Source organism: Cryptomeria japonica, chromosome 11 (genome assembly GCF_030272615.1).
Source record: "Cryptomeria japonica chromosome 11, Sugi_1.0, whole genome shotgun sequence".
NCBI classification, from domain to species: Eukaryota; Viridiplantae; Streptophyta; class Pinopsida; order Cupressales; family Cupressaceae; genus Cryptomeria; species Cryptomeria japonica.
The window spans coordinates 386,931,797-386,958,690 of NC_081415.1; the positions used below are offsets into that span (position 1 = coordinate 386,931,797).

General features: G+C 41.9%; 1 protein-coding gene across 3 annotated transcripts in view; it reads left to right on the forward strand.

The window, feature by feature from the left end:
- The window catches only part of LOC131034270 (glutamate--cysteine ligase, chloroplastic), a 229,499-nt gene that overhangs the window by 196,682 nt on the left and 5,923 nt on the right, over nucleotides 1–26,894 (forward strand). The gene's annotated exons all lie outside the window — the stretch shown is intronic.

A 26,894-nucleotide genomic window follows, 5' to 3' on the forward strand; every position in this document is an offset into this window, starting at 1 on the left:
TTGGACATTTTGTCATTGATGTCAAAGGATAATTGTCAAGGCTTCAGAAAAGAGAATTGGAGTGAAATACTAGTTGCGGTGCTTGAGCTACTTGGCTATTTGCTTGAGTTGGTTGGTTGAGGTGCTTGGGTGCTTGGTTGAGCTGGCTGGTTGCTTGCTCCAGCTACTTGCTTGCTTGGCTGAGGTGCTTAGGTGCTTGGTTGAGCTGGCTGGTTGTGTGCTTCAGCTGCTTACTTGGTTGCTTCAGCTGCTTGGCTGTCTGCTTCACCTAGCTGCTTGTCTATTTCAGCTAGTTGTGTGCTTGCTTTTCAATGTGTTAGCTGCTACATCAACTTTCATGCCGATGTCACCTTTTGAATTTTCAAAGGGGCGTTTCATGTAAAAGTGGAGTATGTTTGGTCTTTCGATTATTTTTGAGTTTCTACGATTTAATTAAAGTGCAATGACTTTCTCTATACTTCTAAGTTTGTATCAAGAAATTAAGCACCTGGAATCAAAATTATTGGCACTTCCATTATCAACGATTTATTTCTTTCTTTTTTATTTTGTTTGAGGCGGCTGGAAATTTTGTGTAACGGTTTTGTTTTAAAGAACCGTTTCTGAAGCTTTGGGAATTCGTGGAGTTTCTTCTAACAGAGGTTTGTTTTGGAATATCTTCAAAATTGTGAGTTTTACTTTTGAATGATGTTTTCTTTTTTGTTGAGAGTACGTCAGCTGGAGTGTTTTTGGGGACCACTAGCATGTTTCGTTTCCTAAAGAAAAACAGAACTTTATTAAAATTGAAAGAGACATTCTTTTAGGGGTATCGAGCTACCTTGGTTATTTTCTTTTCGAAGAAGGATATTTACCTTTTTTTGCCCAGTCATTTAGAGAGATGTTTTTTTGGTACCTCAAAAATGGGAGATGTGCTTCTTTGTTGAGAATCTTCTTTTTGTCGGGAATTAGGAAGTCAAGATGATGTGTGCACGGTGAAGGAGTAAAAATTTTTTTTTTTTGCTGTGGAGGTGTGGGCGACAAACTTATCTGCTTCTGTGTGTATTTCACTTTCTGGGGGGTAGGTGCTGAGATGCAAAGTTGTTATTGTTGAAAAAATGCATATTTTATGTGTTGCAAGTATTTTTGGGAGAGTTCTAATTCTGGTTAACGTTTGGACTAGTTTCTTGGAGTTGAGGCTTTATTGGATTTCCATCTATGTAAGAATTTATTTTTAGAGCAGGGTATTTCATTGAGTCAGTGGTGGCAAATACTGATCTGTTGTGTTATTTTTAAATATGGTATGAAGGAAGTGAATTCTAGAATAATGCCATTTCAATCAGCTGCTAAGACTGTTCGAAGTTTTTCTATTGTGACTGTTGGAAAGTGCTTTGAGGTTAATGTTATAGATTAATATGCATGGAAGTTCATTCTCGGACCTATTGTGATCAAGTTTGAAATTGCAGAAGGGAGTATAAGCTATATGTGAATGTCTAGAATAGATAGGTAAATTCTGGTTAATCTATGTGACATTAAGAAGTTTGTGTTTGGGGTGGTTTTGTGTGACTCTTTCAGTGAGAGCGTCGAGCAATTTTGACAGGAATCATTCTTTGATGAATTTGTAAGCAGTACGAGTTACTGATTTATTACTCTGGTGATGACCTATTTTTTTGAGTTGATATTTGTTTAAGATTGGTGTTGCAACAATCTAAAGTTGGTGCTTCTAGCAAGGTCAGTGCCCTTTGTGAGTTGAAGCTCATTGTTGTATCATTGGGTTGGTGCCCATTTATATTAATGAAATCTTTTTGATGTCGTGGTTTTTAACTCGAAAGGGTTTTCCATGAGAAATTCTGGTGTTGGTGTTTTGAAGGTTGTTTTCTTCATATTTCACTTGGTTTCTGCAAATTGTTTTAAAATTCTGAAATAATGATCAACCCCAACCCCCCTCCCTCTCATGTTTCCTGGGTGCTTCTCAATCACAATTATAAATTGAGAATGGATCATATGCAATAATAACAACAACAACCCCTTTAATAAACACATATCAAAATATTTATCATGACAAGAAGGTCACACTTCATTAGAAATGCCTTACAATAATGCATCACTTGATTTCAAATAATACAACAGCCCTTTAGAGTAGAACGACAAGCTGAAACCTCAAATTTGTATGGCTAAAGTGATAGTAGCTACGTCCCATGTAATTACCTTGAAGCTGCGATCAGTATTTAATCTAGGTTACTGGGTTTGGCCTCCTAGACCCCTGGTACTGGTCCAGTCTGGTCCTAGTATGGGGTTCTAGTTCGGTTTGCCTATGGTCCGGATAGGGTCCGTGATTCACAGGCTTGGTTCGGACTAGGTTGAACCCAAGAGGACCCAAGTCGAACCCAGGGGTCTGACAGCCCAATAATGTTTTTTTTTGCAACATGACTACAAGGGAGGGGAAACGAAGATGTGGGATATAGAGCCAAAGCATACTGATTTGGATGCTTGGATTTCTCAGCTTGTTGCATTTGATGGCTCAAATAGCGAGCAAACTTAAAGTGCAAGTGCAAGTATAAGTGGCATTGGCATTGGCATTGATTCATCTAATGTCAATGTCAATGATGAGGAGGAGGAGAATGAGGATGATGAATTAGAGAATCCATTTGATGATCAAACTTTAAACTGTTGAAAGTTCAAACAATGATACTTGAATATTTTATCATTTTGATATTAAACTTGATGTATATGATGCTGTTATGGTATGATCATGATGCTGTTATGGTATGATCATGATGCTATGATTACAAGTTTATGTTGGTTTTGTTGTTTATATGATGCTATGTGACATGCTAATCTCAATTCATGCTTATAGGCTGCACACACACACACACATATATATATATATATAGATAATTTACATCTTTTTGTACTAACAAACCCAAACGAACCCAAACCCCTTTTGAAAATTTTACCGTACCAACATACCGATTCTTCGAACCCGAACCAGCAACCTAGTATTTAATGATGTGGCAGTACCTTGGGTGGATTGGAAACTTACTATTTAATGATAATCAACAAAATAATACGGGTGGAAGAATATATATATAAACCAAAGACAACATCTACAGCCCAGCCCCCAAACAGTAGATATTGAAAGTATAGACAAACTATCAAAACATAGAACCCTATTCAATCAATTATTACAATCTCCTTGCCTTTCCTCGGGTCACTCTGCTCAGCCTCCAGCAGTCCATTGTTGTCATCCAGATTGTCATCATCCTCTAGTGGGAATCCAATCCTTATGGTGCGTTTCGGTTTGCATCTCCTCGACCCTCTTTGATGGCCACACTTTCTCTTTGCAGAAGATGATGAGCTGCCTTCCGTGTGTTTTCCCCCTGAAGGGTGTGTATTCAATGCATAATAGTACAAAAATGTAGGAAATGTGACAGTATACAGCAATGCAAGAAAACAAAAGAACTCATATGTTTGTATTCATTAATGCCAAATGCCAGTACATTCAAAACATAGCTTTCTTCCACAATATATACACCCTGAAATAGGAAACCAGGTACATATATATAGGTGTCAGTGCAGGTCGTCTGGTGCCAACTGTCGACAACCGTCACGTAACCACCGACCCTTTAACACACGTAACATTCTAATTACACTATGACATAATTACCCGACAACATCATCCCCCCAAAAAAGAAGGTAGTCTCCTGACGACATACAAACAAAATGGGAAATGACACGAAGACCAAACATGAAAATCAAAGTTGAGGGGGTACAGAGGGCGTCCCTGATGAAGAAGGGGTCGGTGGTGGTGTTTTTGCCAACTGCTCCCTCAGCCGGTGAACCTGTGGTGTCCGATGCTGGGGATCTCACTCAACTAGCAACTACCTCTCTCTAGATCGTTTCACCAGAAAAATTGCTTCCATAAGCTCCTTCTACATACAGATGACGTGCTTCATTATTCGTGCAACTTTTTTTTTCCTTCTCATACGGCCTAACCCCATACAATTCCTTCGAGCATGTTGGGCTTTGCACTTCCTCAATTCCACCAATTTGTAGCATGTTACAGTCGGGGTGGAAGACTTCATAATCCTCCATCTGCCAGTGAAATAATCCATTAAGAGAACTCGTCTCATCCTCAAAGCAATCTTCCAGTTCGAGCACTGCTTCATCTTTGGGTTTCATGCCTTTCCTCCCTCCGTCCATACGGTGCTAGTTCTTCACTCACCACCTGGTTCCTCAAGTCAATGACGTGCTTCCTCCCGTCTCTCTCAATCGAGAGTGTGTTTCGCTTTCAGTTATGATTCGCCTTGGTAGTAACCAACCATCCCCTCCCAAGGAGTGCATTGTACGCCGCCTTCTTTAACTGGATGATTACAAAGTCCAAGAAAAATTGTTGTGTCCCAATCATTACTTTTTGTGCCATCAATGTTCCCAACAGTTGGATGTCGTGCTAGTCAACACCTACCAAGTGGAAGGTTGGCGGCCAAAGCTTCGGCTTCCCCAGACATTTCCATGTGTCTTTTGGCAGTGCATTTACTCCCGAGCCTCCATCGACAATGGTGTTTGTCAACTTCTTCCCCATTATTTCCTTCTCGACGACCGCCGACTTCCTCCCGATGCTCACCGTCAACAACATTGGATCACTGGACTCATTCCCTTCGACTGATGGTTTTCTCGTCAATTCTTCCTCGTGTGGCTTACATTGTTTCTGGATGACTGTGTCGTCACTGACTGTGTTGGCAATTGCCATTCTCAGTTGCGGCATAGTTTGAAGAAGGCCTGCCACCTTGATGGGTACGGTTATTTGTAGCACCTGCCGGACTATGTTCTTCTCTGACTCCCGCAATGACATACTTGTAGTTCCATTGGAAGTTACTTGTTTAGTCCCCAACACTTGTTCTACTTCGGCTTGTTCCTTTTTTGTACTAGAGTTTGAATACATCGCCTTCTTTGTTTGTGCTCTTGTGATTGCCAAAACTGCGTCCTCTTGTTCCTCCACGTCCAACATAATTCGGGCATTTGGTGTCTTCATGGTCACCTGGTACACACCATTTGCACAATAATTGTATGTTGTCTTTCTTAATATGGTAGTCTCTCGCAAAGTGTCCCCTTTCACTACATTGTCGGCACTGTATGATATGACGTCCTCTGGATTCGTACTATGTTTGGTTTTACCCTCATTGATTTCCATAACCACTTGGTGATACATTTTGTGATTTCGATGGGCTGGACTCTCCCTGTGTGAAGAGTACTTGTGTACTTCTCATCTTCAAATTGTACGGGCACTCCTTGATTGAATGGCCCAGCACTTGGCAAATTTCACAAAACATATTTCTAGGACAATTACCTTTCGTTTGCCCCTCCCTTTTGCACTCAATAGACCATAGTTCATTACCTTCATTGCTGGTTGCTTTCTCAGCCTTCAATTCTTTCATCATTCTCAACATATCTCGTCGAAGGGCTCATACGGTTTGGATTCTTCGTCACTGCTACCTTTGGTGCTCTCATCATCATCGGTCTTCCTCTTCTCTCGAGAGGAGGTTTTATTTTCACTCTCGATGTCCATCGCTCGATTGTATGCATCGGCGTATGAGGACGAAGGCACTACTTTCATCTTCTTGCCCAGTGAGGGTATCAATCCCTTCGTGTACCACCTTTTCTTCAACCCATCGGCTGGCTGGTTTTCCATCTTGTTCAACAGTTCTTTGAGCCTATAGTTGTAAGCGTGTATAGTCTCATTTTTCCCTTGCTTAGTATTATAGATTTTGGCCACGATCTCATTATCATCCGTCAAGAGTTTGAATTCCTCCTAGAAAGCCCTCTTCAGATCACTCCATCTCGTCTTGTGTTGGGTGTCGAGGTCTGTGTACTAGTCATTTTTCATCTTGGCCATTTGCCTCCCAAATGGTTATGCATGTTTTGCAATGTCGTATCGGGTCTTCCGACTTGTCTCCCGTGAACTTCAGCAGTTTTTGCTTCTCCTGGTTGTTCAACATTGTTTTCACTTGGAAGGTACATGTGTATTCGCCTTGTGTGGCGGACCTGGGTGGACTGTTTCGACTGCTACGTTCCGGTGCTTTCCCTGCACTCTCGGCCATGTTGGCGTCCTCTACACGTCCACCTTTAGCATCCCCAACACTTCGAGTACTTCCAAGTGTGTCGAACTTGAGTGAATTGTTTCGATCGATACGTTCCGGTGCTTTCCTTGCACTCTCAGACACGCGCGCGTCCTCTACACATCCACCTCCAGCGTCCCAACACTCCGAGTACTTCCAGGCTTCGGCTCGTCTCTGTGCTCCCTTCGATCGAGTGTCGGTAGATCACCTAATTGCTTGGTCTTGACCACCCTGTGGCCTCTTCTCACCTTTGATGGGATCTACGGACATGAATCACTCAAGGCTGATCCGATTTCTTTTAAGGCAACGGTGCCAAAATGTTTGCTGGTACAACTGGTAAATTAAATATAGGAAATAATAATGTACATGACAATGCGTACCAGACACGGTAGTAAAATATATTTTTATTCGCACATTCAATTATTACAGAGAAGAGACCAAAGATGGTCGGCCAAGGATTACAATAGATTCGACAATACCATGCCACTTCCTTGACAATACACGACATATTTAAAGGACCCAACGGTTGTCGAGAGGTACACAACCGTCAACCAACCGAGACATAACTACCCGAGACTGACAACCCACTCAATACAATTAATTGATACCTTGTTGGATAACAAATATTATCAAACATAACAATAGGCAATTTATGCCGACAACACCCATCCAACGCCTCTAAGGTAGATGTGAGACAGGTCTCAAGGGCTACCCGTTTTGCTACCTCGTGTGCATGCCCCGCCGTCTTCTGGGCCAATTCTACCTTGGCACGAGCCAACTCCTCGTCTAGGGTGGTCGCTCGGGCTCTCTGTTGTGCCAACTCCATCTCAATCGTATGTAGGCGAGTGGCTAGCTCTTCCCGAGTTGTGATGGCCGCCACCTACTCTGTCTCTGCTGGCGAGGCACCATGCTAGGTACGCTTGAGCTGGTAGTACCCCTCTTAGAAGGCTTGCTCTACTCGCTGCAACAGCAAGTGTACTCCACTAACCCCAGTTGTCTTCTCACTCCAATCCGCCAACATCTCCGGAGTCTCCACAGCAGCCCAACCCTTGGCCTCAAAACATCTCTCAAACTCCTCAGCACACCCTCTGGTGGCAAAGGCAATGAGTCCCTCAATGGCAGACTGCTCGAGAGTCCGCTCCTGAATAGAGGCTACCAATCTCCGTGCGTTGGCCTTGACCTCTGCGGACGAGTTCCCATCTTTGCCAAAAATATCTCTATGCCCTCCAGTTGGCTCTCGATAGTGGCCTGCTCCTGTTGCCGCATCTCTGTCATCTCCTCAAACCTAATGGTGTCCTGCAAGAAGCCCATCGCCAACTCCTGCTGTCTCGCCTCCTGATGAGAACTACCCCCATCGAGGTCCACAATCCTAGGAAAAGGACGTGGCTAGGGTGAGGCAGGCGGGGGTCCCAGGGAGTCATAGGAGGCATCTCATAGCAACCCAGCCACGCATCCGTGGTGGCATCATCATCTCTGGTGACCATGCCCTCTGCTGCCATGACCTTCGTATGTATCGGTATCCTCCATACGGTAGACCCAATGCAAGGATGTTTGCTGGGAACCAATGACACTGTTGGAACCTCCTTTGTCGAAATTACTGTGGCAACCTTAGAGGGTGTAGAGAATGAAGGTCACGGTCTCAACTGCCCAAATCCTAGGATGGGTACGGCTGGTATGGCTCCCACCGTCACCCTCAAAGTCTAGAGAAGTGTCAGTCCTCCATCCTGAGTCAATACTACTGGTGCATACACCAGTCGGCCTACTCCCGCAGGTCGCAGTCCACCCGCCGGTAATCCACGGATTCCTCTCGTCACGTGCCCCAAAGACACTGCACGGCCACTACTCTCCTTTGTACTAGGGGTTTTCTTTACTTCTTTACGGCTATCAAGGCGGAATGTATCATGACTCTGGCTGCTCCTAGAAGAAGTGTCCTCATAATCTTCCCCTTTCTTTGCACTACTATCCTCTTCTTCAGCCTCTTCTTCTGCATCCTCGTCAACTGTCTCTGTCTCTTGCTCATGTTCTGACACTACCACATGTGGTGGTCTCTTTCGTTTCCTATTGGAGTAGGCTTCCTGGCTACCTGCCATGGTATCCAGGTGGGTCCAATAGAAAATGGCTGGTTGTGAAGGGTCCATCGTCTCCCAAGGTTTCCAGATATGCTTCTCCGGCGATACCTGTGTGCGTACAGTGTCGAGGAACAACCCTATGGCGTGAAATGGCATGTTAAAATCCTTGTGTCGTAGGATCAAGAATTCATGAATTCTGTTGGACAAAATTGTTGCCCAGTTGTACACAGTCCCATTCCTCAGGCCATTCATAAGTGCAATCATGGGTACCACCGTGTCTGATGCCCTGCTGGCTCCCGTAAGTCTTCTTTTCATAACATCTAGCAAACACTGCCAATCTCCTGGAACGATGTAGGATTTTTTCAACCCTGTGCCCTTAGGTGCCTTGATGGCTGCCCATTCTTGTTCTAAGAGATCACTTCGACAAATTAACTGTAGCAGTTGCTCTTTCCTCTCTGGCGACATCTTAGTGGCATTCTTGTCTATTTTCTTTCCCTCGTCTGGTATGCCAAATACCCTAGTAAAATCATCAGGTGCAAAGGAGATGGTCACATTGCTCTATTGGTAAGAGAAAGTTGATGCTCTTGTCGCACTGTCATGTGTAGCCACTGTTTAGTCCTTAATGTGAGGTTGGTAAACTCACGGATAAAACAAGAATTTCCCACACGTACCAATTATTAATGTAACAAAACATTCATATATCAAAGTATAAGTAACAATAACAAACAGCTAGACCAGAAGAATGATATCTTTATTGAATTCTCCAGAATGTCAGTACAATACCCTCCTTGCCGAGGTTCCATCTGAATCGTATATAGACTCGACGGTTGGCCAAGTTGCTAACCGTCACTAACTACCAACTACCCCACGTGAACCTCTCGGCGACGCAACATAACCAAACAAAAACACCCATCCCAACTACAAACCAACATGTGTTATTGACCCCTAACAGCCACCATCATTCGCAGACATAATTCGAAATCCGTGATGGCAAAGATGGGCATTTGAATTACCCAATGCACTCGTGCTTTCCTGAGAGATTCCTTAATTACATAATTATCTGGGGTTTCCAGTCACCAGGTCTTGCATACATTTCCACTCAATCCTTCAAATGTAATAGTGTCAGGTATGATATTCTTCGGCATCGTCTTCTTTTTGGCCTTTCCTGTATATGCTGGCCTTGCAACTTTTACTCCAGACTGCAACACCCGCTTACCCTTGTCATTGGTTGTCGTGCTACCTTCTGCCATTTTCCTTGACTTAGACGGTTGGTCTAACTGCTGCAACTGTTTTCGCCAATCCAGCTTTCCTAATCTCGGTTTTCCTAATTCCATTTGAATGATTCCTGAATTGCCAATGCCAACCTTATACTTGTCAAATGTCGTTATTTTGATATGACTTTTGCCTGGCGGTGTCTGCTTGTACGACATTGTACGAAATTTTATTTTGTTTCCTCCTTTTGTGCCCACATGTGGTACGGGTCTTCTTCCTTGTGGTTTACGACTTAATTCAACCTGCACTCGTACGGGAATTAGTGGTCGTGTATGAAATCTCCTCGCACAACCCTTTTTTTTTCTCCTTCGGCCGTACGATATTGTTTTACTGCAACCGTATGGCCTTTCTTCGTCACCCTTTGGCCGTACGGATTTTTCAAACTTCTGTGTTTTATGAAATCTCGACTCTCTTTTTTTTTAACCGTACAAATGCTTCAATGATTGCTTGGTGGATATATCGTACGGATTCAAGAAGTACGGATTTCCCTGCCAGTGTATGAAATTCTTACCTGCCAACCCTGCTTCCACCCTCTACATCTGACATACGGAAGTCTCCCTCTCCTTCTATGATCGTACAGAGTCTATGCTTGCGACTGTACGGATCCTTATGTTTTGTAACCGTACGGATTTCAAATTGTACGGATTCCCATGCCACATGTACGGATTCCTCTTACTCTCTCCCATCGTATGGATCCAATCTATTTGGATAGTACGGATTTTACCTACAAATAGGACTTGTACAGTCTTCATCATTTCCGTATGGTGTACGGTGTTTCTTATTTCCATACGGTGTTCCCTTTTCGTTTTTTTTATTTTTTCAAATTTACTTTTATTTTTTGGATTTATTTTTTTTATTTTTTTATTTTTTCAAATTTACTTTTATTTTTTCGATTTATTTCTTTTTTTTTTTTTTTTTTTCAAATTTACTTTTATTTTTTCGATTTTTTTTAAATAGAAGTTAAATAATTACCTTTTCAATTTGTCCGGCTAGGCCCCACTTCCGAATGAACTGGGTCATTCACCTGCTGCCTGTGGTGGTAAATTTTCAATTTCGACCTGTTTACCATCTCCTTTATCGGTTGGTCACCCAATGTGGACAACTTAATTGCTCCATTCGCAGCTACCTCGTAGATTTTGTATGGCCCCGGCCATCTGAATTTAAATTTTCCAAGCTTAATCTCATTCTACCCATTATACTTCAACACCCACTGACCTGGACAAAATTCCATGCACTGGATGTGCTTGTCATGCCAAAATTTTTTGTCTTTGTTGGGTGGCTTCAATGGCCCATTGGGCCATCATTCTGCGTTCATCCAACTTGCCCAATGGGTACAGTCGCTCCCGCAGGCTCTCCATATCTCCTAGCCGGTTCTCAATTGCTATCCTTAAACTCGGAACCATGAATTCTATTGACACAATGGCCTCCTGGCCATACATTAACTGAAAGGGTGTCTGGCTTGTCGTGACTTTGTAGGTGGTCTTGTATGCCTAGAGTGCAGATGGCAACTTCTCTTCCCAATCTTCTTGCTCAACTCTGTAGGATTTATAGATCACAAACACCAATATTTTATTAGTGGCCTTTGCCTGCCCGTTGGCCCTCGGGTAGTATGGGCTTGACAAGGAATGAAAAATCTTGAATTCCGTCATGAGCAGCTTGACTACATGGTTTACAAAGTGCCCACCGCGATCACTCGTCAATTGGATTGGGATGTTGTACCTTGTGATGATCTGTTCATAAATGAACTTGGTTGTACTCAAAGCTGAGTTATCCGGCAGTGCTTGCGCCTAGCCACTTGGTAAGGTATTTTGTCACCACCATGATGTAACGACATCTCTGTGTTCTGCTAGCCTTCAAAGGTCCAATGAAATCCAGACCCTAGCTTCCAAACAACTCCTGGGTATGGGATGGATTGAGGGGCATAAAGTCCTGCTTTAATGGTTTTCGTGCCCTCTGGCAAGTATCACAGCCCACCACCCATTCCCGTGCATCACTATATAGGGTGGGACACCGTAGTCCGGCCAGCAATACTTTGCGTGCAGTGGTGTCTAGAGTTAGACCCATGTGGCCTCCTACGGGCCCTTTGTGTGCTTCTCGGAGCACTCCCGGAATCTCTTCTTCAATCACACACCTTCTGAGGACTTGGTCGGGTCCCATTTTATACAACAACCCTTTAATTAGTTGAAATGTCCTGCTTCTCAAGACCAACTTCCTTCTCTAACTCGATAGCATTTTGGCTCGAAACCGAGAGGTGGACAAGTACTCCCCAATGTTTGCATACCACGAAGGCCGCAATTTGGAACAGATGTGCATCAGGAAAGTCATCATTGACTCCCTCTAGCGGCTCTCCTGACCTAATCCGGGACAATTGATCAGCGATCACATGGCTCTTCCTGGCCGTACAATTATTTTGAATGTGAACTCTTGAAGGAGCAGTAGGCACCTGCTTATTCTGCCTTGGATAATGGGTTTATTTACCAGGTACATGAACGCCTAGTGGTCCACATAGAAAGTGAAAGGTGTCGCCAGCAAGTAGTGCCAAAATTTTTGTACGACATAGACCATTCTGAGGGCTTCCCTCTCGGTGGTATTGTAATTCCTCTCGGCTTTCGACATCAAGCGACTGGTAAAATAGATGGGATGGTCCAACCCATGCCCCCCTTCTTGTGCTAGCGTAGCCCCAATGGCATAGTTCGAGGCATCCACGTGTACGTGGAATTCTTGGTCCCAGTTTGGATAGGCCAGAATGGGTGCGGCCACCAGTCTCCTCTTGAGTTCCTCAAATGCTTTCCCCTGTGCCGGTCCCCATATGTACGGTTCGCCCTTCCATATCTGTTTGTCCAATGGGAATGTAAGTTGAGCAAAGTTCTTGATGAACTTCCGATAGTATCCTATATGTCCCAAGGACTTCACTCCCGTTACATTAATGGGCGACTCCATCTCCACAATTACCTGTACCTTATCCAGGTCAGTTTTTAATCCAGCTTTACAAACAATATGGCCCAACAACTTTTCTTGCGTTACCATAAATCTGCATTTCTTCGGATTCAAGGCCAGCTTGGTCCTCTAGCTTCTCTCCATGCATTCTCGCAATGCCACCAAGTGTGTGTCTTTGCTACTAAAATTCAACCAGTCATCCAAAAAGGCCTTAAAATTTCCCACAGACATCTTATCGAAGATGTGAAGGACTATCCTCTGAAATGTTGTCGGAGCATTGCACAAACCGAACGGCATTCGGTTGTATGCATAGACTCCGTCCTCCACCACAAAGGTGGTCTTCAGCTTGTCCTCCTCAGCTATCAAAAGCTGATTGTATCTGGATAAGCCGTCCAGAAATGAGTACATTTGATGGCTAGCCACCTCCTCGAGGATGCTATCTGTGAAAGGTATAGGGAACGGATCCTTGATGGTGACTGCGTTGAGGCTCCAAAAATCCACGCAGATGCGGATCTGGTTGGCCTCCTTCTTTGGCGAGATCACGATCGGCGAGACCCACTCACTTGTCTCTACCTGAAATATGATACCGGCCTCCAAAATCCATTTGATTTCTTCATTCACCTTGGCCACATAGTTTTTATTCATCCGGTACGGCCTCTACCGTACCGGCTAGGCTCCCGGGACCAACGGTATCCGATGGATGCACAATTCGGGCGGGACCCCTTTCAGATCCTTGTAGGACCAAGCGAATATGTCCTTGTATTCCATGAAAATTTTGAATGCTGCAGCCTTCAACATCGGGCTCCAATCATCTCCTACATAGATATTTCGAGGGGTGGCACCATCTCCTCAGTTTGTCTCCTTCACGGTGGGGTCTTCGTACCGCATTGGTTTGTCCTTTGGAAACTCGTACCCCGGAACATCATTCACTCTGTTTCAGTCTTCTGAGTTAGAATTAGATGATGCAAGCTCCTCGCTGACGGTCTGGGTCCTTAGATCAATAACGTACTTCTGCACCCCTTTCTCCATGGAAAGGGTGTTCTTCTTCCAATTGTGGTTCACTTTTGTTGTGACCAGCCACCCTCTCCCTAAGATGGCGTCATAGCCCTTCTTTTTAAGTGGGATTACCATAAAATCCAATAAGAAGGGTTGTGTGCCAATGGTCACGGGTTGGGCCATTAGGGTGCTGAGTTGCTTGATACTGTGTTGGTCTGCTCCCACCAAATTGAATGTGGGTGGCCATAGTGTTGGCTTCTCGAGCTTCTTCCATGTATCCTTCGGCAGCACATTCACCCCAGATCCCTTGTCCATGATGGTGCCCTTGAGGATAGTCCCAAAGATTCCCATTTCCACTACCGCACGATGCCGACACTATTTAAGGCCAACAACATTGGATCAGCTGAAGGGCTGATTGGGACTTCCATTTGGGTCACACTTGAAGGTGTGTGTGCGGTGCTTTGTACGGTACTGAGAATGGCGGTCCTCAGCTGTGACATTGTGTCCAGAAGGTCCTTCACCCTTATCGACACTTCCATTTGGAAGACTTGCCCAATTTTGTTATTTCTACTTCAGTATGGGATGATGTACTCACCACCCCTGCATTTTTTCGTTGTTCTGCCATCATCTCCCGCTCAATGTCAGCTTTTGCCTCCTGTAATCTCTCCTCCATATGGGGGTCGGGATAAGTGGCCTTCTTGGCCTGAGCACGGGTGATTGCCAACACTTCTTTATCATCGCCGGTTTGCTCAATATTGAGAACATTAACCCCTGGCTTGGGGCAATTTGTGTCGTCGTGGTCTCTAGGACCACACCATGTGCACAGGTTCTGGGGTGTTTACTCTTTCTGGCAATCCCGCGCAAAGTGTCCACATTGGTTGCAGGCCCGACACTGAATCATGGGCCGCCCTTTGGCATCATACTACATTCGACTCCGGTTATTGTTATTATTATTGTTGCCTTTCCCTCCCCTTCTGTTACCTCTATAACCGCCAAATGATGCCATGGTGTTGACTTGAGGCTAGGATGTGGCCACTGTAGCGGAGGGTGACGGCTGCTCCTAGGTGAAGAGCACTCGATTCCCTCGTGTCTTCATGTTGTAGGGACATTCTTTGGTGGAGTGTACCAACACTTGGCAAATGTCACAGAAGGCCTTTTGTATGACCTTCCTCCTTACACTCCGTGCACCACACTTCCTCATTCTTACTAGTGCTTCCCTTCATACTTTTGAATTCCTTCATCATGCGATGCATGTCCTTCTAGAGAGCTTGCACCTTCTTGCTCGAGCCCTCGTCGCTGCTACTTCCCTCAGAGGAGTCCTCCTCCATCGAGGATTTGTCTTTGTTCTTCCTGGATGTCTTGCCTTCACTTTCCCGGTCCATTGCCCGGTTATGGGCATCTTCGTAGGAGGTGGGTGGTACAATTTTCATTTTCCTTCCGAGGGACGATTTCAAACCCTCCACAAACCACCTTTTCTTTAATCCGTCACCTAGTTGGTTGTCCATTTTTCCCAACAATTCCTTTAGGTGCCGACTATACGCTTGGACGGTCTCATTTTTCCCTTGCTTGGTACTCAGGATTTCCGCGACGATTTCATTGTCATCCTTGAGAAGTCGAAACTCTATTTCGAAGACTATGCAATTCATCCCAAGTTGCCAGCTTCGTTTTATTAGCATCCGAGTACCAGTCGAAGGCTAACCCTTGTAGGGTGGTGGGGAATTGCACCACCCATTCCGCCTTGTCGGCCACGCCATTGGTGGACCAGATTGTTTCACATGTACGACAATGTTGTACCAAGTCTTCTTTCCCGTCTCCATTGAACTTAGGCAATTTTTGCTGATTCACCATCACGCTCCTTGGTGGCGGCCTAGTTTGCCCTCCGGAACTCGATCTCGACCCTCCAGGAACTCCTCCAGACATTGGTCCTCCAGAAGGTACTCTGCCGAGATTTGATACGTTGGGTCCCACAAGGTTACTCTGACTACCAAGGTGTGATAAGCCTGAACGAAACAGATTGCTTCTACTACCGTGACCTTGTGTCCTCCCGACACCTTCGGTCGCACTAGTATTGTCCACCTCTTTGTTCTCGGTCTCGATCTCCTCTTCTCTCCTGGTCTCGACACCTCTTTATGGCGTGTACGGCTCTACCGTACTCCCGTCACCAATCTCTTCCAACGTCATGGAAAGGTCCCCCAACCGCTTTCTGGTGGTTTCTATTAGTACGAAAACTTGGCCCTCAGCTCCCGAGCCATTATTGCTAGTTGCGCTTTCTTCAACAAGTTTCTTCAGTCGTCGTCGACGTTCTGCTTGTTGTTCTAACCTCAGCGTCCGCGCGGCTGCCTCGTGCGCGTCTTCTTCCTGTCCCTTCGGCACATAGTTTCTATCCTTGTTCAGAGTCACAGGCATCAATTCCTTCTTGCCGTGGGGTTGAAGGTTCGTCGACGGCTTTTGTCACGTTCCTCTTCTCATCGACTCCTTTCTTTAAATTGCTACAAAATTTGTTGCCGACAGGTCTCACGGTAGGTTTCTTCTCGGCGAGTTTGGAGAGCAAGGAACGCCTGTGCCAACAAGCTAGGCAAGTTGTTCATCAAGCGGTTTACGGTCGGACTTACGCCAAGGGCACTCCACATTGTGCTCTTAGGGACGTCCTCACCCATGGCCTCCCTCCGTACGTAAGTTTCGATGAATGCCTGTAGGATGTAGGTGAAATCCCTTGTCAGTGCTCCTTCGAACAACTTCGTCAGCTCTTCCTCAGGATTGCTACTTGTCCCCTCGCTCACTGCTTGCCCCATTATTGTCGTGCCATGTAGTATGTTCCCGTCCTTCCTAGTTTAATTTGGCAATGACGCCAGATGTTTTCCCCCTAAAAGGTTTGTGTTTATTCAGTGCATAACAGTACAAAAGTGTAGGAAATGTGACAGTATACAACAATGCAAGTAAACAAAAGAACTCATATGTTAGTATTCATTAATGCCAAATGCCAGTACATTCAAAACATAGCTTTCTTCCACAATATCTACACCCTGAAATAGGAAACCAAGTACATATATATAGGTGTTGGTGCAGGTTGTCCAGTGCCAATTGCCGACAACCATCATGTAAACACCGACCTTTAATACACGTAACATTCTAATTACACTATGACATAATTAACCGACAACACCATGGACCTTGACCCGAAAGGTCCCCATTTCTCGAGCTCTAGACAGGTCTCTCCTTACCTGGGCCTCTAATCTATAATCCTGCAAAGACCCACTTGCGCCGTCACCCTGTGAACCTCCTTATTGCATGTCGCACTCCACAACAGATAAGGGCGGAGGGGTGTCTGAATTCACTAACATGGAGCCATACTCCATCTGGACAAATAAATCCTAGCCCGTCCCGTGACATCCTTATGAAGCTGTCCCATGACAATTCTGCAGTGATTGTTTCTCTATGCAAATGTTGCCACTCGAAAATTTAGATTTACGCAGCTGCAGATTTGAGCACTCTCAATCCAATCATCTCGATGACATAGTGAATTTTGAGTCTCAGACGGAGATGATGACTGATTTGGCTAAACACCCTGAGGGTTGGTTGCATGTTTGGGCACCAAATCATTATTATGGCTTGAATTCAAATTGTACTCAAGTTTGCAACAACAGATTTGTATTCAATGTCAATTATTTTGGAGGAGTGCAGGGTGTTGGGAACGAGATATTTGATGATGACTTTCTTGAGCTTCCTCCTATGTTGCTCCGAATTGGGATCTTCAAAGGCCAATTCTCTGAGTTGACCGATCTTTTGCAGTTTTGGATTGCTCTTTGTTTAGGTGGGTTACAGGGGTTTCTTGTGCAAGTGTTTAGCAGGATAGTGCTTGGAGTAGATGGTGCAACAGATCTCTCAGGTTGATTTGGGACCCTGGGATCATACTCAGTTTCAATTTGATTCAGCATAGTGATCTTGGGGCTACATTGGCATTTCTTGAGGACAAGCAATCTTTGGGAAGGGCGGACTGTAATGTCCCCATTTTTTGGTTCTCTAGCAGTGCAGTTGTTGTTTGCTTTTTGGGGTTGCGTAAGCTTGTTCAAGAGGGTAATTTGATGTTACCAGTGAGCGCAGATGGTTTAGAGAAGTCATATGATGCTTTCAGATGTTATTTCCAGCTTTCGGTTTGGGCTCCAAGATTCTTGGAGGGAGTGTCTATTTATAGTAAGCATAGTTGAAAATCTCGGACTCGCCTTGGACTCGACAAGCCAAAAATTTGGACTCGGACTTGGACTCATGAAAGACTCGCGAAAGACTCGGCAAAAAAAAAACAGTAGTTTTACAAAAAAAACATAAAGAAATTAATGCATTTAGAGAACATAAGTGCCATAATTGAAACATTACACATGTCATATGATCTACAAACACGCAATATTTGAAATTTCATCATTCATGGCAGCATATTCAAGTTTTGCAGCATATTCAAGTTTCAAGTTTCAACTCTAAAATGTATAATACTATAATGGCAGGCTGGCAGCATAAGTATATAAATGTTCACAAAATTACATATAATGATATGTCCAAGTCCAACTCCAAATGTGAAAAACAACAATGTGAATGAACAAACCAAAGAGAAGACTACATCTTCCTCTTTGTATTTTTCCTAATATAGCTCAATTTTTCAGGCCTTGAGCTAGAAGTAGTAGCAGTGGGTGTTGTGGTATCAAAATGGTGAGATGATTGTTCTTCAAAGTCAAAGTCCTCATCATCGTCCTCATCTTCGTCCTCATCTTCATCCTCCATTTCATCCAATCTTGCTCCTTCTGCATCTTGTGCTACTCCTCTTTCTATTTCTGCAATTTCTTCTTCGGTGAGGAGGACATCGTGACCATCATTTTGTTCATTCATGGTCCAATCACCATATGGATCAATTTCATCCAAGTCAATGGCCTCATGTGAAACACCCTCCACCTGTCTAACTCGAAGGTGGAGGTTGTACCGAACAAATACTAGATCATTGAGCTGCTTTTGTGACAATCTATTTCTCTTCTTTGTGTGAATGCTCTCAAATACACTCCAATTTCGTTCACACCTAGAAGCACTGCATGGCTGAGACAAAACACAAATAGCTATCTTTTGAATATTAGGCGTGCCAGCACCATAATTCTCCCACCATAAATCTACAAAAAACATTTAGAAATATTAGAATTGAGAAAAATTGTAACAATCAAGTTTGTAGGTTTTTTCTTGCACTATTGAACTAAGTTACTAAATTTTTTACCTGGTTGTTGTTTTCCTCTCCTATCAATTGCTAGTTGTGATGAGAAGAGTCTCCCCTTTGCACTTTTGTAGATCTTGAACAATGAACATTTCCAAATTCAGAAATAGATAGTCAAAGTGTCAAACTCAAATTCAATAATGAACATTTCCGAATTCATAAATAAAGATAGAGCAATTGCAAATGTCAAATCTCACCTCCAAGTCATCAAGAACCTTGTCTCTCAACTCAGGATCAGGTGTCATCTTATCAATGCATGTAATAACACCTGCCATGACCTCCTCATCAGCCCTAAATGAATCAGAGAAGTAGAATTTCGGGTTCAAAAAGTAGGCGAAGGCATGTATCGGTTGGTGGAGTTGGTTTGTCCACCTATGATCAATGATGCGCCAAAGGATTTCACATTTTCTTGTATTTCCACGATAGTAATGTGAAATGGCCTCTTTGGCCCTATCCATGGCCTCATAAATGAAACCTATTGGCATGCCTTCTCCATTCACCATACGAAGAACCCTTACCAAAGGTTTTGTCACCTAAAAAAATGAAAACAAATTTTAAATTAGTACAAAATCAACCCCTAAAAAATAAAATCAGCAAATAGACAAGATTGTATAAACTTTACTTTTGTGTTTGTTACTTACCGCAGTCAACTCTTCTCCACTTTTATTGAACCCTTCATCAAAAACAATGCTCACAATCTTCTCTGCTTCAGGTTTTTTGGAGTATGCAGACCCCAACCAAGCATTTGACACAAACATCTGCTTAAGATGAGGAATGGCACTAAGAATGCTCTGCAAAGTGATGAAGTGGCTAGCAAATTGTGTCACTCCAGGCCGCACAAGGTCCTTGCCATTTGTGTGTTTTCTCATCAAAGCAAGCACCCAAGTATGGTTGTAGATTAATTTGGTGACACCTCTTGCATCTTCTACCACCTTCTTCACCCATCCAATCTTCCCAATGTCGTCTAGCACCAAGTCCAAGCAATGTGTAGCACGAGGACTCCATGTAATTGAAGGATGCCTCTCCATAAGCATTCTACTTACAGATACATATGCAGCTGCGTTGTCCGTGATAATTTGGACAACATTCTCAACTCCAACTTCCTGAACCACACCATCCAACAGATTACACAAAGTCTCTGCATTTTTTATTTCATTTGAGGCATCAACAGACTTTATGAATACCATTGCACCATTTGAAGCCACCAAGAAGTTGAGAAGAATCCTATTCCGTCCATCTGTCCATCCATCAAATAAAATGCTGCATCCTTTTCTCTTCCAATACCTTTTCTGATCATCAACCACACCTTGTGTATTTTGCATAGCTTTCTCTAGCAATGGCCCACTGAAGTTATGACCTGTTGGGGCCTTAAACCCCTTACCCGCAACTGTTACTGCATTAACAAAACCTTCCCAATACACATTGTTTGCTGCATTGAAATGTAAAACCAAAAGTTTGAAGCTGCTATCCGTGCTTGTTCATGCTTCTCTTTATTCCATCCTGTACCTTCAAGTGAAGGTTGTGCACCTGGAACATTGCGTGGTACAAAAAAATTAGGGTCTGATCTAATAGGAGTGCCACTAGCCTCACCCTCATTGTCACCAAAAGATGAAAGTGACTGACGACCCCGAGTGTGACCAATGGGACCCGAAGTGGACAATGTGGGATTCATTGCAGCTGCCATGGCTTCTCTTGTTTTTTGCCTTTCTTCCTTATGCATATCTTTCTCAGCAAGAATGGCCTTCATCTCTCTAATAATTTCAGGAGTTGATTTGGGGCATGCCTCCACACCATATCTAGGTATTTGTGCAAGGTGGTATTTTAATCTATTGATTCCACCAGTCATCCATTTTGTACATTCGGTGCAAGTGACCTCCCCTTTTTTGCTTCCTGCAATCCCATATTTCCATGCTTTATCTTTTTGTCTTCCTAACCTTAGGGTTGCCCTTGGAGTTGAACTTGCCATTGCTGATTTAACATGAAAATAAAAAAATCAGCAGGGTTTTATGGAAAATCAACAAAAAAAATGACAATGAATCATTTGGGAAAAATAGCATTCAAAAACAAGAAAAAAAAATGAGGAAATAACTTAGGAAAGAAAATAGAAAAAATTTTGGCAGCATATCCCCTTGTTTTTCAAGATTTTTTTGAGTTTCAAAACAATAAAATGATTCAAATGAAAAAAAAAGAAAGAGAAAAAATCCCTACCTAGATCTCTCTTGCTGATTTTTTCTTCTTCCTTCTACTCCTTCAAACCCTACAAACCTGCTAAAACCAAACAAAAATAAAAATGAAGTGAAAAACAAAAAAAAAAGTCATTTTTAACCCTTTATGGACATCTTTTCTGGGCCCGCGAGTCCCTGCGAAAGACTCGTGAGTTCGAGCAAAAGACTCACACGAGTGTTTGCGAAAGACACACGAGTGTTTGCGAAAGACTCACGAGTCTTTCACAGGGACTTGCTTGGACTCGCCTCACGAGTCCTAGGCGAGTCGACTCACGGCTCCCAAGGACTCGCGAGTCCGTGGCGAGTCCGCGAGTTTTTAAACTATGATAGTAAATCTCTCGATTGGCTCCATTTGTCATTATGTTTCAGCAGGCTCACTCCAATGCGGTCAGATTTCAATTCTGATGCTTTCCTACAATTTTGGTCAAATTGGTGCATTAAGAGCATATATTTAAGTATTTTACTAAGGTTGCAAAAAATTAGTTAAAATATTTAAAATGCACCTTATTGTGATAGCTCGTCAGAACCGAGGGAAGGAGTTTTAAATCTTGGAAGCATAAAATAGGGACCTTGCATGTCGAATTTTCATTATTTTAATGAAGAAATCAATTTTGGAGATAAAAAGGATTTTATTTTACAAGTGACTTTTAAAAGGGGTACTTGGGAGACATAGGTTGATGTTCCCCAATATTTATTAAAAGTGTCTCTCAAGTTGGTGACTCAAGTGGGGAAATAAAATAAAGTAAAACTTTATTTGTCCCACATTTTCCAGGCAAGATGGATCACTCCTTGAGGAAAGAATATATGGGCTCTTTGTATGCTTTTTCGGACATGCTGAAAATGATATGTGAAATACTGATCTTCTGGAGAAGATTGATTCTACAGGTTTGTGAGGACAAACACCCTCATAAGCAGCACTTCCTACGCTTTTGAAAGACCTCTGGGAGGTTTGTGTGTTGCCATTTAGGTAGCATTATTGAGCTTCAGTGGAGTTTTCTGAGAACCAATTATCTGCAGATTTTTAAAGTAAATCCGCAAGAGCAGATTGAGAGGACAATTCAGTGAGCAGATTTGGAGATTCAAAAATCTGATATTTCCTTGTTTGAGCTGGCCGTACCCTTCTTGGCTGACCGTACATCATAGAGGGGCTGCATTGGGAGTTGTGAGTGTGTTGGCTTCATTGAGATTGCAAAACTCTTCCATTGGTGGTGCCCTAAACCAGAACAAATAGCAGCAAACATTCAATAGCATTTGGCAACTTATCCTTGGGGTAGCGAGCTGTTTTTGAGAGCATTCATAGGCTGGACTTCCGAACAGCAGTTTGCCAAAACCAATAACTTTTTCTGGGTATGTTGGATTTAGATATTAGACCATATTTCATGTACTGGGTTCATAGTTTTAAGACTCGTGGACTTGCCACAAATTCACGAGTCCATGGGAGCCACGAGTCAACTCGCCGAGGACTTGCGCGAGTCTTTTGCTTGGACTCACGAGTCTTTCATATGGACTCACGTAGCCCAGAAAACATGCCATTCAAGCAATAAAACTCAGTTTTGTTTTGTTTTGTTAACCTACGAAACTCGGGGACGCATCCCCTACCTGAAAACCCCCGTCCCATTCCCGGGGACGTTTCGGGGACTTGGGGCGGCCAGGGGATGTCCGTCCCCCCCCGTCCCCAAATTGTCAGAATTTTGAGGGGACGTCCCCGAAACGGGGGGACGGATTGGGGACGGCTGGGGACGGATTGGGGACAGCTAGACGTCCCCCACATCTAGAGCTAGGGAAAAATATTAAAAAAAAAAAGTCGTATTTTCAATTTTTTTTAAATTTTTCTAACATGGGCCCTCTATATTGAAAAAATTTAAAAAACGACTATCAATTTTTTTATTATTGAATTTGAATAGTTATGAAATCAAAATACGACTATCTATATTTTATTATTTTTCTAACATGGGCCCTCTATCAAAAATTAAAAGGCAACATTAAATTTATTAATTCATATCAAATATTTATAATTTTAAATTAATTCATATTATAAATTTTAAAAATTTATAAATAGAAAATAAATTAAATAATAAAATATTAAATAATAAATATTATACTTTGCTTTTTAGTATTTACTTAGTACTATTTTGATTTCCATATCGCAATTGACAATGAAACAATATGGCAGCTGTGTGGCCTTTGGGCATTTTGTATGTTATTTCTTTAATATCTATTATGATATGCATATTGACAATGTGAATGAATTGAAATTCTGAATTATGAGTGCATATTGAGTATTGAGTCTATTGATAATGTTGTATGTTCGATGTTTGCATTCTAAAATGTTTTCATAGCATCATACACATGCTATATCCATATTTTCATATGAATATAATGTATAGATGCATGCTTTATCCATGTTTTCATATGAACATTTAGAATTTTCCTATATATTTTAAATTTTCCCTATATTTTATATAGCCGTCCCCCTCGTCCCCAAATTTGGCAAAAAAAATTGCCGTCCCGGAAACTCGTCCCCCCCGCCCCCCCTGTCCCGGAAACTTGGGGTAACATAGGTTATAACAGGTTTGTAGGGTTTGAAGGAGGAGAGGAAAGAAGATAAAATCAGATAAATTGAGCTATATTACGAGAAATACAAAGAGGAAGATGTAGTCTTCTCTTTAGTTTGTTCATTGTTGTTTTGCACATTTGGAGTTGGACATATCATTATATGTAATTTTGTAAAACATTTATAAACTTATGTTGCTATTATGCATTTTAGAGTTGAAACTATGAGTATGAATGATGAAATTTCAAATATTGTGTGTTTGTAGATCATATAACATGTGTAATGTTTCAATTATGGCTCTTATGTTCTCTAAATGCATTAATTTTTTTTGTAAAACTACGGTTTTTTTTTTTGCCGAGTCTTTCGCGAGTCTTTCACGAGTCCGAGTCCAAATTTTTGATTTGCCAAGTCCGTGGCAAGCCGAGTTTTAAAACTTTGACTGGGTTGTTGATATTTCAATGAAAAACTAAATATTGAAGCTGCTATTAAATTCTGGAATTTTCTGAGTTGCATTGACTTCTGCAAGTTAATTTCAGTTCTATAAAAGATCCCTATTTTTGGTGTTTAGTTGCGAGTTATTTTGGTTTTGTCCTTTCAAAGCATTGCAAAGCAAACAAACTCTAAAACACATTCAATCATTGCAAACCAAAGAACAAAATACATAACGGAGATATAAGGGTGGCCATTACAGTATAAATTTATTGGAGATTTGCAGGCAAATAATAAATTTATTAGTGGTGTTTGAGGAGAATGAAGAAACTAGAAGATTATGTGTGATGTGTGCAAATTGATTGAGGGTACGCGATTTTACGTTGAGAAGGAAAGAAATAAAAATAATAGTAAATTATTTATTGCTGTTGAGACTTGGCCGAGCTGTACCCTCACTAGGTGGAGCGCTACAACCTAATATTTCTTTATTGAGGAGTCTGCACAGAATGAAGGCTTCACACAGCCTTTTGAAGAGCACATAGTCAACGCAGCCTTGAAGGAAGCCAACACATTCAACTTGGCTGCCATAACATTTATTGGGGAGCCATACTTGCTAAGGAATGGGCAATGACAATGTTTGGAGTTGTGGAATGATTGCTGATTGGTGGTTAGTGTTGCTGACTGAAGATTCAGGTCAGCATAATTTGGATTAAAATACTAAGTTTCAATTGTTGAATTTTTGTATAATTCATTTTTCCCTTTACAGCAATATATTAGCTGTAAGAAATTTTATATGTCAACATGTGTAACAACTCTTGGCAAAAATGAAGTACTGCAATTTATAAATGTCTGGGAATTTTATGCTATGAAAATTATGCACAATATCCATCAGAACAATTGAAACTATTTCAAAACAACTTGATGCAATTCGTTGGATTAAAATACTAAGTTTCAATTGTTGAATTTTTGTATAATTCATTTTTCCCTTTACAGCAATATATTAGCTGTAAGAAATTTTATATGTCAACATGTGTAACAACTCTTGGCAAAAATGAAGTACTGCAATTTATAAATGTCTGGGAATTTTATGCTATGAAAATTATGCACAATATCCATCAGAACAATTGAAACTATTTCAAAACAACTTGATGCAATTCGTTTGACAAAATGTCTGCTTAGTAAAACTGTGGGAAAATTGCAAAAATATATCTAGCATATTACAGTGGTATTAGAGCAGAGTATCCTACTACCCTATGGGGATTTGAGCCACCTTTTAGTAGCAGAAATTTCTTTTGCAACAAAGGGTCCACAAAGGTATTAATTTAGGACAGAGGATCCACCAAAGCAGCTGAAGCTTGAAAAGGAAGTTCCTATTGCAGATTTGTCTGTTGCGGGAGCTCCAGAGAGCATGAGTGACAGGAGAGAGCAGAATGAAGGCAATACCATGCAAACTTCTAATGATCTTGCAAGAGGGCAGTAGTAGTTGATACTATTAATGACACATGATGCAACACATGAACAGAAATCAAAACAATGGATATAATAATGGCAATCAAAACAACTGAGGTAACAATGGGGAGGCTAGTAACATGAACATACCAGTTAATAACCATTCCAAGATTGCTATTGAAACAACTGCTAAACCATTGATGCATACTGTTTTGCAAAATAATGTTGCAACAGGAGGAAACCAACAAGATGCAAGGGCTTTATGATGAGTTCCATGCTGCTATATCTTTACAGGATTTTTGCCAGCTCAAGCTAGGGTTCAGGCCTAGGAAAGATAGGGGCCCCAATAACCATGATATGTAGAAGAATTGGGTAAGCTCTCTATTCCCACATTTGATAGTTCCAATAGATGTACAACTAGATCTGGGTGTAAAAATTGGACACTTATTTTTCATTAAACCCCATGTTCGAAAATGAGGCTGTCAAATATGCTACTATAAATTTGGATGGTAAGGCTCACGAATGGTGGTACCACGGATTAGTGACTCGGGGACAATTAATTCCAATGCAGAGTTCAACCAGAAGCTTATTGGTAGATTTGGTAAGAAAGATCTACAGCTACGCTTTAGAGAGTTGGCACAGTTGAAGTAGAGTGGTACTGTTGATACATTGCATATTTATAGAGTTTCTATTATAGTTCCAGATGTTTTAGAAAGGAGGTTAGTAGTGCTCTTCATTGAGGCCTTATCAGAACCTCTCCATGCTTGGTTAAGGTCTTTGATCCCCACACTTTTTTGGATGCAATAAGAGGGATAGGAACATGGGGTTAAGGCCTTTGAACCTCTTTATTGGGACTCCTAACCACCTTTGCATCAAAACCATAGGAATAGACCTCCATGGATTTTGTAGATGGGTTACCTTTGTCCAAGAAAAGGGCATGGTTGCTTGTGATAAAGAAGTAACAAACTCGCTCTCTATCAATATGTAGGCATAATTTCAATTGTGTACAACCTTCATTTAAAATAGATATTAAAGATTTATGGCCATATTTTAGACCTAATTGTAGGTGAAACTGGCCATGAAGAGGAGGAGATCCATTGCTTTCTACCTAAAAACTAATGGTCTAGCTTAAGTATTTTATAGAACATTAGTGCAATTCTTGAACTCTTGAAAATTTCGGATAAGAATTTGTTATAAACTGAACGTTCCTATTATGGGGTGGTGCATACATTGAAAATCTCCATTCAAAACGACCTTAAGGTTTTTGGCTACTCCAAATGCAATGGTGATCTCAAATTCGCTCTAAGATATTCCAAAATAAAGTTACCTACAAAAAATAATAATTTGAAACTCTTTTTAATTTCACTTCTAGATGTTTGTTTATGACAAAACAAAAGGCAAAACCTATGTTTCCAAACATTCCATTGGTGAGTTTAGATCTGCTTTAGCAATCACTCAAAAAATTATTAATTAATTAATAAATAAACCTTTAAAATGTTGCTTACAACTCAAGAAAAATTTCCTACAAAATGGAAATAAACTAGCCTATGTGCAAACTTTCTTTACCACCATGTAAGATTTTAGATTATAGCATGAAATATTTGCCCCAAGATCAAATGCCTTAAAACT